This window comes from Temnothorax nylanderi, unplaced genomic scaffold, assembly GCF_030848795.1.
Source record: "Temnothorax nylanderi isolate EJ_2023f unplaced genomic scaffold, tnyl_v1.0 TNYL_tig0153_pilon, whole genome shotgun sequence".
Lineage (NCBI taxonomy): Eukaryota > Metazoa > Arthropoda > Insecta > Hymenoptera > Formicidae > Temnothorax > Temnothorax nylanderi.
In genome coordinates, this window is record NW_027249215.1 from 192482 (window position 1) to 205664 (window position 13183).

General features: G+C 44.5%; 1 pseudogene; it reads right to left on the reverse strand.

Annotated features, from left to right (window-relative positions):
- Nucleotides 1–10034: 10034 nt before the first annotated feature.
- On the reverse strand, nt 10035–10643 carry LOC139777536 (sentrin-specific protease 1 pseudogene; annotated as a pseudogene).
- Between the last annotated feature and the right edge of the window lie 2540 nt (nt 10644–13183).

Here is a 13183-nt window from a genome sequence, read left to right on the forward strand (position 1 = left end):
CAAAATCCTGGAAAAGATCCGAAAACGCTTTTATTGGGCGACTTGCAAGCAGGATGTCGAGAATTGGTGTAAGTCTTGCGATATTTGCATAGCCAAAAGGGGCCCTATGGGAAAGGGGAAATCTCCTCTTCAGATCTATAACGTCGGGGCTCCGCTTGTTAGGGTGCAGATGGACATCCTTGGTCCCCTCCCGACAACTCATTCTGGAAATAAGTATCTCTTACAAGGGAACGGTCGGAAGTGTCCCTACCCGATTTGGATGCGCTTTGGATATGTTGTTGAGCATCAAAAAACATTAGACACGTATTTTTTTTGCAGCGTATCTCGACGTTTATTGGTTGAAAAAACCCGATTTGGAACCTACCCGATTTGGATGCGCTTTGGATATGTTGTTGAGCATCAAAAACATTAGACACGTATTTTTTTTGCGGCGTATCTCGACGTTTAGGGGTTGAAACAACCCCTCGAAAATAACGGATTTTATAGTTTTTTTGCGAATATCTTCGAAAATATAAGGCGTAACGACAAAAAATTTGTACAAAATGTTTATGGCTTTTTGTGCTCTTTACAATGGCGTAATCAGATTTTTCAAATTTGTCACATTTTTTAATTTAACCCCACCCCCACCTATTATTTTTGCCAAATATAACAATTTTTCCAACGCAAATTTAAGAGCGTCAAATGCCAAATACATCCATGTGTATTTTTATTATGATACCATTATTAGATTTTTGGCAAGACGAGATGATATGTGGTATAGGCGTCGCGCTGTAGGTAGGTGTTGCGTTATTTCTGTTCAGTTGCGCCGTACGCTTAAAAATTTCCATTTCAACTCCGGGATGACCGAAAGCGCTGATGAAAAGGCCAGCGCAAGGCACTGACAGCGAGAGGTTAACGCTATTTCGAGAGTCCTAGACTAGCAACGGAATGTCGACTCCGACAAATTGTAAGATCGGGCGGGCAGTCGCAAATCATAATCTGAACGAACACGTGCGTCACATTAACCGCTACAATAATATACTACCCCGGCCAACAAAATCAACAACCAAATTCACGCATTTGAATATCATTTGCTCGTGTCATAATTCCGGAAAGCAAGCATTTCAGATCGTAAGTTTGAAGTGTAAAGAACTGTGTGTTGTACGCTGTCGTTTTGTGAACATGTAAGTGTATTTTTATTGTTAACTTTTATTGGTTTTTTACGATTGTTACTTTTTCCTTTGATATTGAATATTTAATATAATTTTTTATTCAGCTCTTACTCAATTCTTTGCCAGTTTTGCCAGTGACTATATAATCTTTTGGGAGAGATGCACTTGGACACGGTACATTTGGACACGGTCATTTGAACACGATCAATTGGACACCGTTTATTTGACCACGGTTCATTTGGACACCGTTCATTTGGACACGGTTCATTTGGAAACGGTTCATTTGGACACGGTTCATTTGGACACGGTTTATTTGGACACGGTTTATTTGGACACGGTTTATTTGGACACGGTTTATTTGGACACGGTTCATTTGGACACGGTTCATTTGGACACCGTTCATTTAAACACGGTCATTTGGACACGATCAATTGGACACCGTTTACTTGGACACGGTTCATTTGGACACGGTTCATTTGGACACGGTTCATTTGGACACCGTTCAATTGGACACGGTTCGTTTGGAGACCGTGTATTTGGACACGGTTTATTTGGACACAGATTATTTGGACACCGAAATGCGCGACCTGTGCAGTTGGACACCAGAATGCGCGGCCTGTGCAGTTGGACACCGAAATACGCGATCTTTTGACCGTTCGAGCCAGACGACGTGCGAGTACGCGATCATTGTCATCTGACCGGTCGATACAGAGGTCCCGCGCATTCAAATTGCAACTTAAATTACAAAGATTCGCATTGCATTCCCATAATTTTTCACAATTTTTCGGGCTACGACGCGCATTCTAATATCACGGAAATAGCTACAGCGTACGAAGGACGTGTAGACTTACTCCCAATCACAAAAGAAAAATACATTTCGTTTACGAAAAACGTTAAAAGCACCGAAGATAAAGATAAGAAAACTTGCGTCAAATTGCGATTTATCGATTCATACAAGTTTCTCACCGCTAGTCTCGACAAATTGGCATCTTATCTCAGCAAGGATAAACTGCGAATATTGCAACGCAAATTTTGTAAAGTATCCGCAGAAAATTTTGATTTGCTGACACGAAAAGGCGTATTTCCGTACGAGTACATTGACTGCGTCGAAAAGTTGGAGAATTCGTGCTTACCACCGCGCGATTCGTTTTACAGTTCATTGACAGGTGACACCGTATCCGAGAGCGATTACGTGCACGCCGTTAACGTCTGGCAGCGGTTCTCCATTCGAACGCTCGGTGACTACAGCGATTTATATCTCAAAACCAATGTTTTGCTGTTGGCCGATATCTTTGAAAATTTTCGCGATAGCTGCGTCGCGAGTTATGGACTCGATCCGGCGTATTATTACACTCTACCGGGTTTTACGTGGGACGCTATGTTGAAGCATACGCGTATCAATTTCGAATTGCTCACCGACATTGACATGGTCATGTTTATCGAACGCAGTATACGCGGCGGTTTGAGTGAATGTTCAAACAGATACGCGCGGGACAACAACAAGTACATGCAGTCGTACGATCCATCGAAACCGTCGTCGTACCTGATGTATTTCAATGTAAACAATTTGTACGGCTGGGCAATGTGTCAACCATTGCCTTACGCAGATTTTCAATGGGTCGACGACGTAACCGATTTTAATGTTATGGATGTCGCGTTGGATTCCTCGATAGGCTACATTCTCGAAGTCGACTTGGAGTATCCGCAACAACTTCACGACGCGCACACTGACCTACCGTTCTGTCCGACGCGTGATAAACCACCCGGTAAGCGGCAGGACAAGCTCCTCGCAACATTATACGATAAGAAACGTTATCATACATTATCGCAACCTGCAGCAGTGTACCCGTCACGGTCTCCGTATAGCAAAGATTCACCGCGTATTGAAATTAGCGCAATCTCCATGGCTTCGCGATTATATAGAACTTAACACGAAATTTAGAACATTGGCCAAGAATGATTTCGAAAAAACTTTATACAAATTGATGAACAACGCTGTGTTTGGCAAAACCATGGAGAACGTGCGCAATCACGTTGACGTGCGACTTGTGACTCATTGGGAGGGTAGATACGGCGCGGAGGCAATGATCGCGAAACCAAATTTTCACAGTCAAAGCGTCTTTTCGAAGAATCTAGTAGCAATAGAAATGCAAAAACTCGAGGTGAAGTTCAACAAACCAATCTACGTGGGTACGTGCATCCTCGATATATCCAAGACATGTTTGTATGAATTTCATCACGAGTACATGTTTGTATCGCGACAGGTGTAAAGTTATGTGCACCGATACGGACAGTCTTATTTATCACATCGAATGCGACGACGTATACGATACCATGAAGCGCGACATTAATAGATTTGACCCTAGCGATTATGCGATCGATAATGCGTACGGTATCTTACTTGCCAATAAAAAAGTTCCGGGTTTGATGAAAGACGAAAACAAAGGTGTGATAATGACCAAATTCGTCGGGCTTAGAGCAAAGATGTACGCCTTGCGAGTCGACGGTAAAAAAGATACGAAAAAGGTTAAAGGTGTTAAGAGTAACGTCGTAGCCAGGTCGATAACGTTTGACGATTACATGCGGTGTCTGCGCGACGAAATTGAAATGACGCGACAGCAGGCTTGCATAAGGTCCAAACTACACAAGGTATACACCGTGTCCGAAACGAAAATAGCTCTAAGTCCGTACAACGATAAGCGATACATTATACCCGGTTCTACCGAGACGCTGCCATGGGGGCATTATAAAATACCATCGTAAATATATATTGTAATTACATTTAGATATTTTTGAAAATAAATGACTCATTTGTATGTGTAATATATTTTTATATTGTAATAAATTTTTACAATACATTATTCTTGTGTATCCATGAATTGTGTGAATTATCAAATTCTAACCACTTTACATAAATCTCATCTCCCCTTTTGCGCAAAACTTTTTCAACGAGATACACGTCGGGATTAGCAACGCGATGTAACTCGTATTCGTAAAAGCCGCCGGCGACGGGTTTTCTGCAGAAATCTTCCAATAGATACGTCACGGGATTAGTTTTCTGCACTTTGACGATTCTAAACACCTCAGTGATCCAATTTGGCGTGTATCCTTTCTCGAAGATTGTCTTGAATTTATTCACGCGTACCGAGTCGCCCACTTTGAATCGCACGGAAGCAGCGATCTTTACGTGACTGTACACCGTTGTTAGGAGCTTGTCGGCGATCGCGGGGGTAACATCGATGGGTCGCATGCCGATAGTTCGACGCTTTCGCTCGTTGTAATCCGATACGAGACCCGGCAGCGAGTCGATCCATTTGTAATTTCCATTGCGCGTAAACATTTTCCACATATCGTTCTTGAGCGTGCGATTGAATCGTTCGACGACCGATGCCTTCATTATGGAATAGGTCGAATAGTGATTGATATTATGTTTCTTCAAGAGTTTCTGTACGTTGGCGTTGTAAAATTTTTTCCCCTTGTCAGTCTGCAGATTTTTCGGACATCTTCCGCCGTCTCGAATTATTTTTGCAATCGCTGTAGTAACCTCGGTTCCGCTCTTGGCCTTGAGTGGTACGGCACATGCGTGCTTGCTCAGCACGTCGATAACGGTGAGTATGTAGTGGTAGCCTCTGTTGAATCGTGTGTATGGACGCATCTCGACCACATCCGCCTGCCACAGGTCATCGTATCCGCGCACTATGACGCGTTTTCGCGAAAAATTTCTTCTCGCAGGAGCGTGTAATTCCTCCACCAGCCTCCGTTTCTCAGTTGATTGCTTCTTACTAGCCATGACGATGACGCGCAACTGACGCAGAGATCAGATGTACGTTCTTATCTATTCGCGATGATTCGCAATTACATCTTGAATCATCTTTTAAAGTTCGTTTAGAGTAATTTGCACGTTATTCTGGAATGCGATCATCTTTCTCTCGATTTCATCCTGTCGATCTTTCAAAATTTGCACGCTCTGCTGCACGTAGCGTTTATTGGCGGCATCGCCATCATCTACAGGCGACGCTATCCGTCGAATCTTGCGCGATTTCGCGTCAAAGTCGGTGGCGACCACGCAAAGAGCGTTATCGCGCACGTAATTTCTGATTAATCCGCTCCATTGATAGTACGGTTCCGCACCGCCTCTTACGAGTGATATACCAAACTTGTTGATCGGCATTTTGATGTTGATTGAATGACTCGCCAACGGCCGCGGTTTAATTTATAATAAGTCCAGCCTCGCGCAGTTCCTCGATAATCGACAGGATCTCGTTATCGTGACCGTTGTGACCCGCTAGGCGCGAAGCCTCGAGCAATCGGAGACGATCTACAAACTCGTTGGGATCGTCCCAATGAACATAATCGATCTCGTTGTCGTTTAATGTCATGGCACGCGGTATACCTTTTCCAGCTTTTTTACCCGAAATCGACGATGCAATTATATGGTCGATCTTGTTGCCGTTTAATGTCATGGCATACCTTTTCCAGCTTTTTTACCCGAAATCAACGGTGCGATTATGTTTCTGTACTTGTATCCCCTGTTGCCATTTAATCGAGCGTGAGCATCATGATTGCGTTTATGAGCATTCGTCATCAACAGAATGCTCTTGTACTTTTGCATGTCGTCCTCCGTGTAGATCTCGTCATTGGGAATTTTCTTAAAGATCAACTCGTAAAGACCGCGTGTGCCTGCGTATCGTATGCCGTCGATAATTATGTTGTCCGCGTGGTCCACGTCAAAACGTTTATTACGGAGCATTATTCCATCGTTGCTGAAATAAACGCCGTACACGGTGTCTATACCGCTTTCTTGATCGCCGCTCAGAACTGCCCCGACGTACTTTTGGCTCAATGGACCCACGTGATCTCGCAACGTTTCTCGAACCTCAGATGTTTGCAACTGCTGTCGAACGGACGTCACGAGTGAGTCATCCGTTGTTTCGAAAACATCCTCGTTTGCGAGTGATTCGAGCATTGTGGGTTGTACGGAAGGCACAGAGGTTATCGGTGGTTCATCCAATGGAGCTTTCGATCGTTTCTTGTATAGAATAAATTCGCGTGGTCGCGTATAAGATGCTTCGGTAAGTAGTTATACTAGGAGAGTTTCACCCCGGTAGCTCCGAGGGGCGGTGAGGGAGGGCGGGGTATCGGATTGCGGGGTAGAGGGTGAGGGAGGGGGGTATCGGGTTACACAAGGGTATCAGACTTCGCGAGGGGGGTATCAGGTTACACAAGGGTATCGGGTTACGAGGGGGAAGGGGGAGGGGAGAATGTGACCTTGGCATACCACGTGTATGACTCACGTGTATGACTCACCGGGATGACTCGGCAGACTGCCGAGAGGTAAACAACTGCGCTATCAGACTACCGAGCGAGGCTGAGCTTCAAGAACCACAGCAGGAAAGAGCAACTACCCTTTGTAGTGTATGCCGATCTGGAGTGCGTGCTGAAGAAGACACAACCGGAGACGGAACACGCGTCATACGCCTATCAACATCATCGGATATGTAGTATAGGATACTACGTACAGTGCTCGTATGATGAAACGTTATCAGCGTATCGATTTCGTTGCGATAAAGACTGCGTCGCGTGGTTCGCTGAGGAACTCAAAGGATTGGCGCATCGCGTAAAGAACATCTTGTCCGACAATGTATGCATGGTAGACCTAACGCGAGACGAGTGGGAGACATTTCACACCGCGGCGCAATGTCACATTTGCGAAAAACCGTTCGCGCTAAATGATAATCGTGTACGCGATCATTGTCACCTGACCGGGCGTTATAGAGGTCCAGCATGTTCGACATGCGATCTAAATTATAAGAATTCGCACGATATTCCAGTCATTTTTCACAATCTATCGGGCTATGACGCGCATTTTATTATCACGGAGATAGCTGCCGCGTTCGAAGGCTCAATCAATGTACTACTTATAACAAAGGAAAAGTACATCTCATTCACTAAACACGTAAAAGATACCGCCGAAAAATCAGATTCGCGAAGCGATATAAAATTAAGATTCATCGACTCGTACAAATTTCTGAGTACCAGTCTCGCAAAATTGGCATCCTTCCTCGATAAGGATAAGTTGAAAATTATACGTTTTAAATTTTCCGCGTTATCCGACGACGATTTCGAATTATTGACGCGAAAAGGTGTCTTTTCATACGAATACGTGGACAGCATCGAAAAGCTGGAGGATACGTGTTTACCACCGCGCAATTTATTTTACAGTTCCTTGACCGGTGACACCGTATCCGAGAGCGATTACACGCACGCCGCGAACGTATGGCATCGATTCTCCGTTCGAACCCTGGGCGAATACAGTGATCTATACCTCAAAACCGATGTCTTGCTGTTGGCCGACGTGTTTGAAAATTTCCGTGACAGCTGTATCGCGAGTTACGGACTTGATCCCGCGTACTACTACACTTTACCAGGCTTTACGTGGGACGCCATGTTGAAACATACGTGTGTCATTTCGAACTGCTGACCGACATTGACATGGTCATGTTTATCGAACGTGGTATTCGCGGCGGCCTGAGTCAGTGTTCAAACAGATACGCGCAGGCCAACAACAAGTACATGCAGTCGTACGATCCATCGAAACCGTCATCGTACCTAGTGTACTTTGATGTAAATAACCTGTACGGCTGGGCGATGTGTCAGCCACTGCCCTACGCGGAGTTTTGATGGGTCGAAGACGTTTCGAATTTCGACTTTAGCGCGATGGCTTTGGATTCGCCCACGGGTTATATTCTCGAGGTCGATCTAGAGTATCCGCAGGATAAACACGACGCGCACACTGACCTACCGTTTTGTCCGATGCGCGATAAACCGCCCGGCAAACGGCAGGACAAACTTCTCGCCACGCTGCACGATAAGGAGCGTTATGTCATCCATTATCGCAATCTGCAGCAGTGCACGCGCCACGGCCTTCGCGTCACAAAAATACATCGCGTATTGCAATTCGCTCAATCTGCGTGGCTCCGCGCTTACATCGAACTCAATACAAAATTTAGAACATTGGCCAAAAATGAGTTCAAAAAAAATTTATATAAATTAATGAATAACGCGGTTTTCGGGAAAACAATGGAAAATGTACGCAATCACGTCGATCACGGCAATGATCGCGCGACCGAATTTCCACAGCAGGAGCGTGTTTTCGGAAAATCTGATAGCCGTCGAACTGCGCAAACTCGAGGTGAAATTCGACAAACCGATCTACGTCGGCATGTGCATCCTCGACATGTCGAAGGTGTGCCTATACGAATTTCACCACGAGTACATGTCTCCCCTGTACCGCGATTCGTGTAGAATCATGTATACCGACATGGACAGTCTGATTTATCATATCGAGTGCGACGACGCGTATGAGAACATGAAACGTGATATAGCCAGGTTCGACACTCGTCAATAAAAAAGTGCCGGGCCTGATGAAGGACGAAAACAACGGTGCGATCATGACCGAATTCGTTGGACTTAGGGCGAAAATGTACGCCTTGCGAGTCGATGGCAAAAAAGACTGTAAAAAAGCGAAAGGTGTCAAAAGCAACGTCATCGCGCGTACCATCACGTTCGACGACTACACGCAGTGTCTGAACGATGAGATCGAAATGACTCGACCGCAGTCGTGCATAAGATTGAAAATGCACGAAGTGTACACTATTCGCGAGACGAAAATCGCTCTGAGTCCGTACGACGATAAGCGATATATCGTGCCGGATTCGACCGATACGTTGCCGTGGGGACATTACCGAATATAACGTAATGTATATACGTATGTAATGTATGTAATATAATGTATGCAATGTATGTATGTATGTATGTATGTATGTATGTATGTATGTATGTAGTATAACGTGGTCCCGGAAGGAACAGTGCGTTTCCCGGGGCCCCCTCCCAGAGTGCCGCGACGACACCCCCCGGGGTTTTAGTCGGTAAAAGCCCGACATAACCGCCCGGCCTCTCTCCGGAGGCCGGGGGTATCCTAGGAGGATTTCCCCGGGTCAAAAAAAAATGTATGTAGTATAACGTAATGTAATGTGATCTAACTGCTGCAAGAGAATCTTTAAGATTGTGACAATACTATTGTATATATACGTGAAACTTTTGATTTTTTTCACTTCACATTGTAAACGGGGACAATGGAAGAAATAATAAATAAAATGAATATGTATGCGTCCGATTCCGATTCCGATGACTCGCTGCAAAACAGAGCGACTCCATCACCGAACTTATATAGTGATATGGCGGGGGTGCAGAATCGCTGGAATCAGGAGTTGAAGGAGGACGCTCGCTGGAATCTGACGACGTACCCTCTGCGAAGGGGGATCGGAAATCCATGTGTGCGGGAAGAACTGTGAATACGAACAATAATAGCTTTCGGTAATAGATCGAAACGGTATATGAGTGGAGTTGCGATAAAAATTCCAAAGAGATTTCGTTACATGAGCGCTGCTGACGAAGACGCGTTTTGCGATAAACTTTGGAATCGGTGGGATAGAGTTAACTTCGAAGTACCTAGGAACAGTGAATTACGCCGTATGGCCGGAATACTATCGCTTGAGTGCTCTACGAGAACGAGCTGCATTGCGCGAAATGAATAAAGTTTCGAGCGAACAGCTCGAAGAGAAAGAACAATAATAATGATGATAGCGAGTTTGAACTGAGTGATAAGGAACAGTGAAGATTAATGTATGCAATGTATGCAATGTATGTAATATAATATATATATATATATATATGTATGTATGTATGTATGTATGTATGTATGTATGTATGTATGTATGTGTGTATGTATGTAATGTAACGTATGTATTACAATAGATGAAGGAATATTAATTACACATTTATGTATTTTATATTATAAACATTTATTCATTAAAATTTTTTTTATACAATATTTCCATTTATTATCTCATAAACCATTTTGTTCCTAAAGTACGACATGTCATCCTGCGTGAACGTTATCTTCCTGTTTGCACAGACGTACTCGGCGAACATGCAAGAGAATACACCACAATCGCTGCCATTCGTCTGTTGCGGAATGTTCCTGGCGGACTTCAATTCCCAGTCACTCATATCATAAGGTTGTTTCTTTTTGTAAAGACTCTCATCTTGTAAATATAGTTTTAGCGCAGCCAGACATTTCGGATTATTGCTGCCCATACTGTCGTAATAAACAATCGTTTTATCGCGGAAATCTACTATTGACATACACCAGTGAATGTCCAAATGTACTGGGATAATAATAAGATCCTGCGCAAATATGTCCACCTTCCTAGTCCATCGCTTTAGCGACGAGTGACCGCCCGACAGAAGTTTTGGATAAAAGAACGTGTTCATCGCGTGTACTTTCGGATACTTGTTCGAAGATGTACTTCTGGCGATCAGCAGATTCATGTAGAAGTTAATTACTTCGTCGTTTAGCCAATTTAAGTCGACCAGCGTGTGAAGATCCTTTTGCGTGAGCCTCAGACCGAAACCTACCACCACCTCCATACTGTGGAAACCCTTGGCAAAAAAAGTATGGTGTTATAAAATTATGGTGTCACAAAAAGTATGCCACTTCACACTCTATTATTTCTGCACACAGATTTTAAGTGTCTCGATCGCTGCACAGATGAATCGCTGCACACAGATTTTAAATGTCTCGATCACTGCACAGATGTATCACTGCACATAAGCTCTCAAATCATACTACTGCGGCTTGACGCATCCCTCGTTATATACCCTTTGCTCTTTCTCTCGCTCCAACTGAATCTTGAAAGATTATTTTTTTCTTTGTTTTGCATTTCTTCCTTTGTTTTGCGTATTACGTAGTAAAAAAATAGTGTGAAATAGATACACGTCTACGCAATAACAGCCCCCTTCTCCAAGAAAAAAATTTGTTTATGGCGCCACGATGAACACAAAACCCGCAATAGTCCTCGAGTAGATAACGTATTATATTAGAAAAGATATTAATAAAGATATCGTATATGTATTTCATATTTCAAACATTTTATATGTTGCATACGTCTTACATATTTTTATATATTGGATATTTTGTATTTAATACGTTGCAGTTTCTGAACAGTTCGTAACCACTTTTGAACAGTTCGTAACCGCTTCTGAGCCATTCGTGAACCGTTCGACAGCAGTCCGACAACCGTTCTTGAACCGTTTGTTGTCGTTCGTCGTCGTCGTCGTCACTTAACTGTTTCTTGTCACTAATCGTCGTTCGGTAGTCGTTTCTGAGCCGTTTCGTAACCGTTCGTTAGCCGTTTTTAATCTAACGATATTCGCACGTTGAAACTTGTTTATCGCACTCTGTAACGCTCGCACGTCCTTCTCGAACGCGGTAAGCTTCTCGTCTGACTCTTTCCGTTGATCTCTCAAACTTTTAACGCACTGATCCACGTATAGTTTGTTAACCGCGTCACCGTCAGTCTCAGGTTGCGCTACGCGACAAATCTTTCGCGACCTTGCGTCAAAGTCCGTGGCGGTGCGACACAGAGCGTTGTCGCGCACGAAATTTCTCACTAATTCGCTCCACCGATGGTACGAAATGGGATTCGTCGCGTCTTCGCTCTGCTCGAACAATCCAAATTTATTGATCTGCATTTCGACGCTTATTGAACGGATCGCTGTCGCGTTGTTTAATTTATAATAAGCCCAGCCTCGCGAAGTTCCTCGATAATTGACATGATCTCGTTGTTGTGGGCATTGTTGCCAGCTTGACGCGAAGCGTCGAGCAATCGCAGACGTTCCACCAGCTCGTTGGGGTCGCCCCAGTGCACGTAGTCGATCTTATTGTCGGTTAGCGTCATCGCGTGAGGCGCGAATAATCCCTTTCCGGATTTTTTCTTCTTGGATTCGGTCGATATCAACGGTGAGATTACACGTTGATACTTGTATTCCTTGTTGCCCAGTACTCGCTCGCGAGGATTGTGCTTGAATTTATGAGCACTCGTTGCCAACAGCATGCTCCTGTACTTTTGCTTATCGTCCTCCGTGTAGAGCTTGTCATCGGGTATTCTCTTGAAGATCAACTCATAAATACCGGGTGTGTCGGCGTATCGTACGCCGCCGATATAAATCTTATCCGCGGTGTCCACGTCAAAACGTTTATTACCGAGCATCATTTTATTCTTGCCGAGATAAACGCCGTACACGGTGTCTATCGTTGGATCGGCGCCCAAAACCTCTGCGATGTACAATCGGCTCAGTGGACCCAAGCGACTTTGCAACGTTTCTATAAACAATTCTCGACCTTCCGACGTTTGCAACTGCTTTCGAACAGTCGTTCCGATCGAGTCGTCCGTGGTTTCGAAAACATCCCCGTTTTCGAGTAATTCGGGATTTGTACGTTGCACGGTTCGCGTCGCCACGGACGGTGTAGAGATTATCGGTAGTACTATTGACCGTTTCGATTAATTAGATTTACGCGGTGTTGATGACAGATCCAACCAGGAGTCTAATCGTTTCCTCTTTCTCTTTGGTGTAGCATCCTCCTCCTCCTCCTCCTCCTCCCCGCGCTGTTGAACGGATTGCGTTTCGATTTTCGCGTCAGCGTCGCTCTCCGTCGGCTCCTCTTTCTTCACCGCGATCAAGCTCGAGTTGTCGACGATCTTTTTCAACGGCCCGATGAGAGGTCTAAAGTGCGTGTCCAACTCAATGTCCTTCTCGATCTTACCGGTCTTCAAAGCGCAAAGTTTCTTGCAAATCGAATCACTCGTTTTTGCAATATCTTTCACGATCTTCTCGCGTTCGCGAATATTCTCGCTCCCGGCGATCGCAGCCATCGCGGGGAAAACAAAGCAGAGTGTCGATCTCTCTCTAACGCTAACGTTTCACCTTCGACGACGTATCGGCGACGACTGACCGCTTTTGCGGTATCTCGAACACGTTAAATCCTTTTCTGTATCGGCCGTTCGAAAGCGCGCTGTCTTTGTCTATCACTACGAATCCGTACTTGCATTCCCAACAATCGTGGCACAACGAGCAAAATTCATCGTACGACATGTCGGTATTTACGTGATCGTTGTACACGTGTTTCA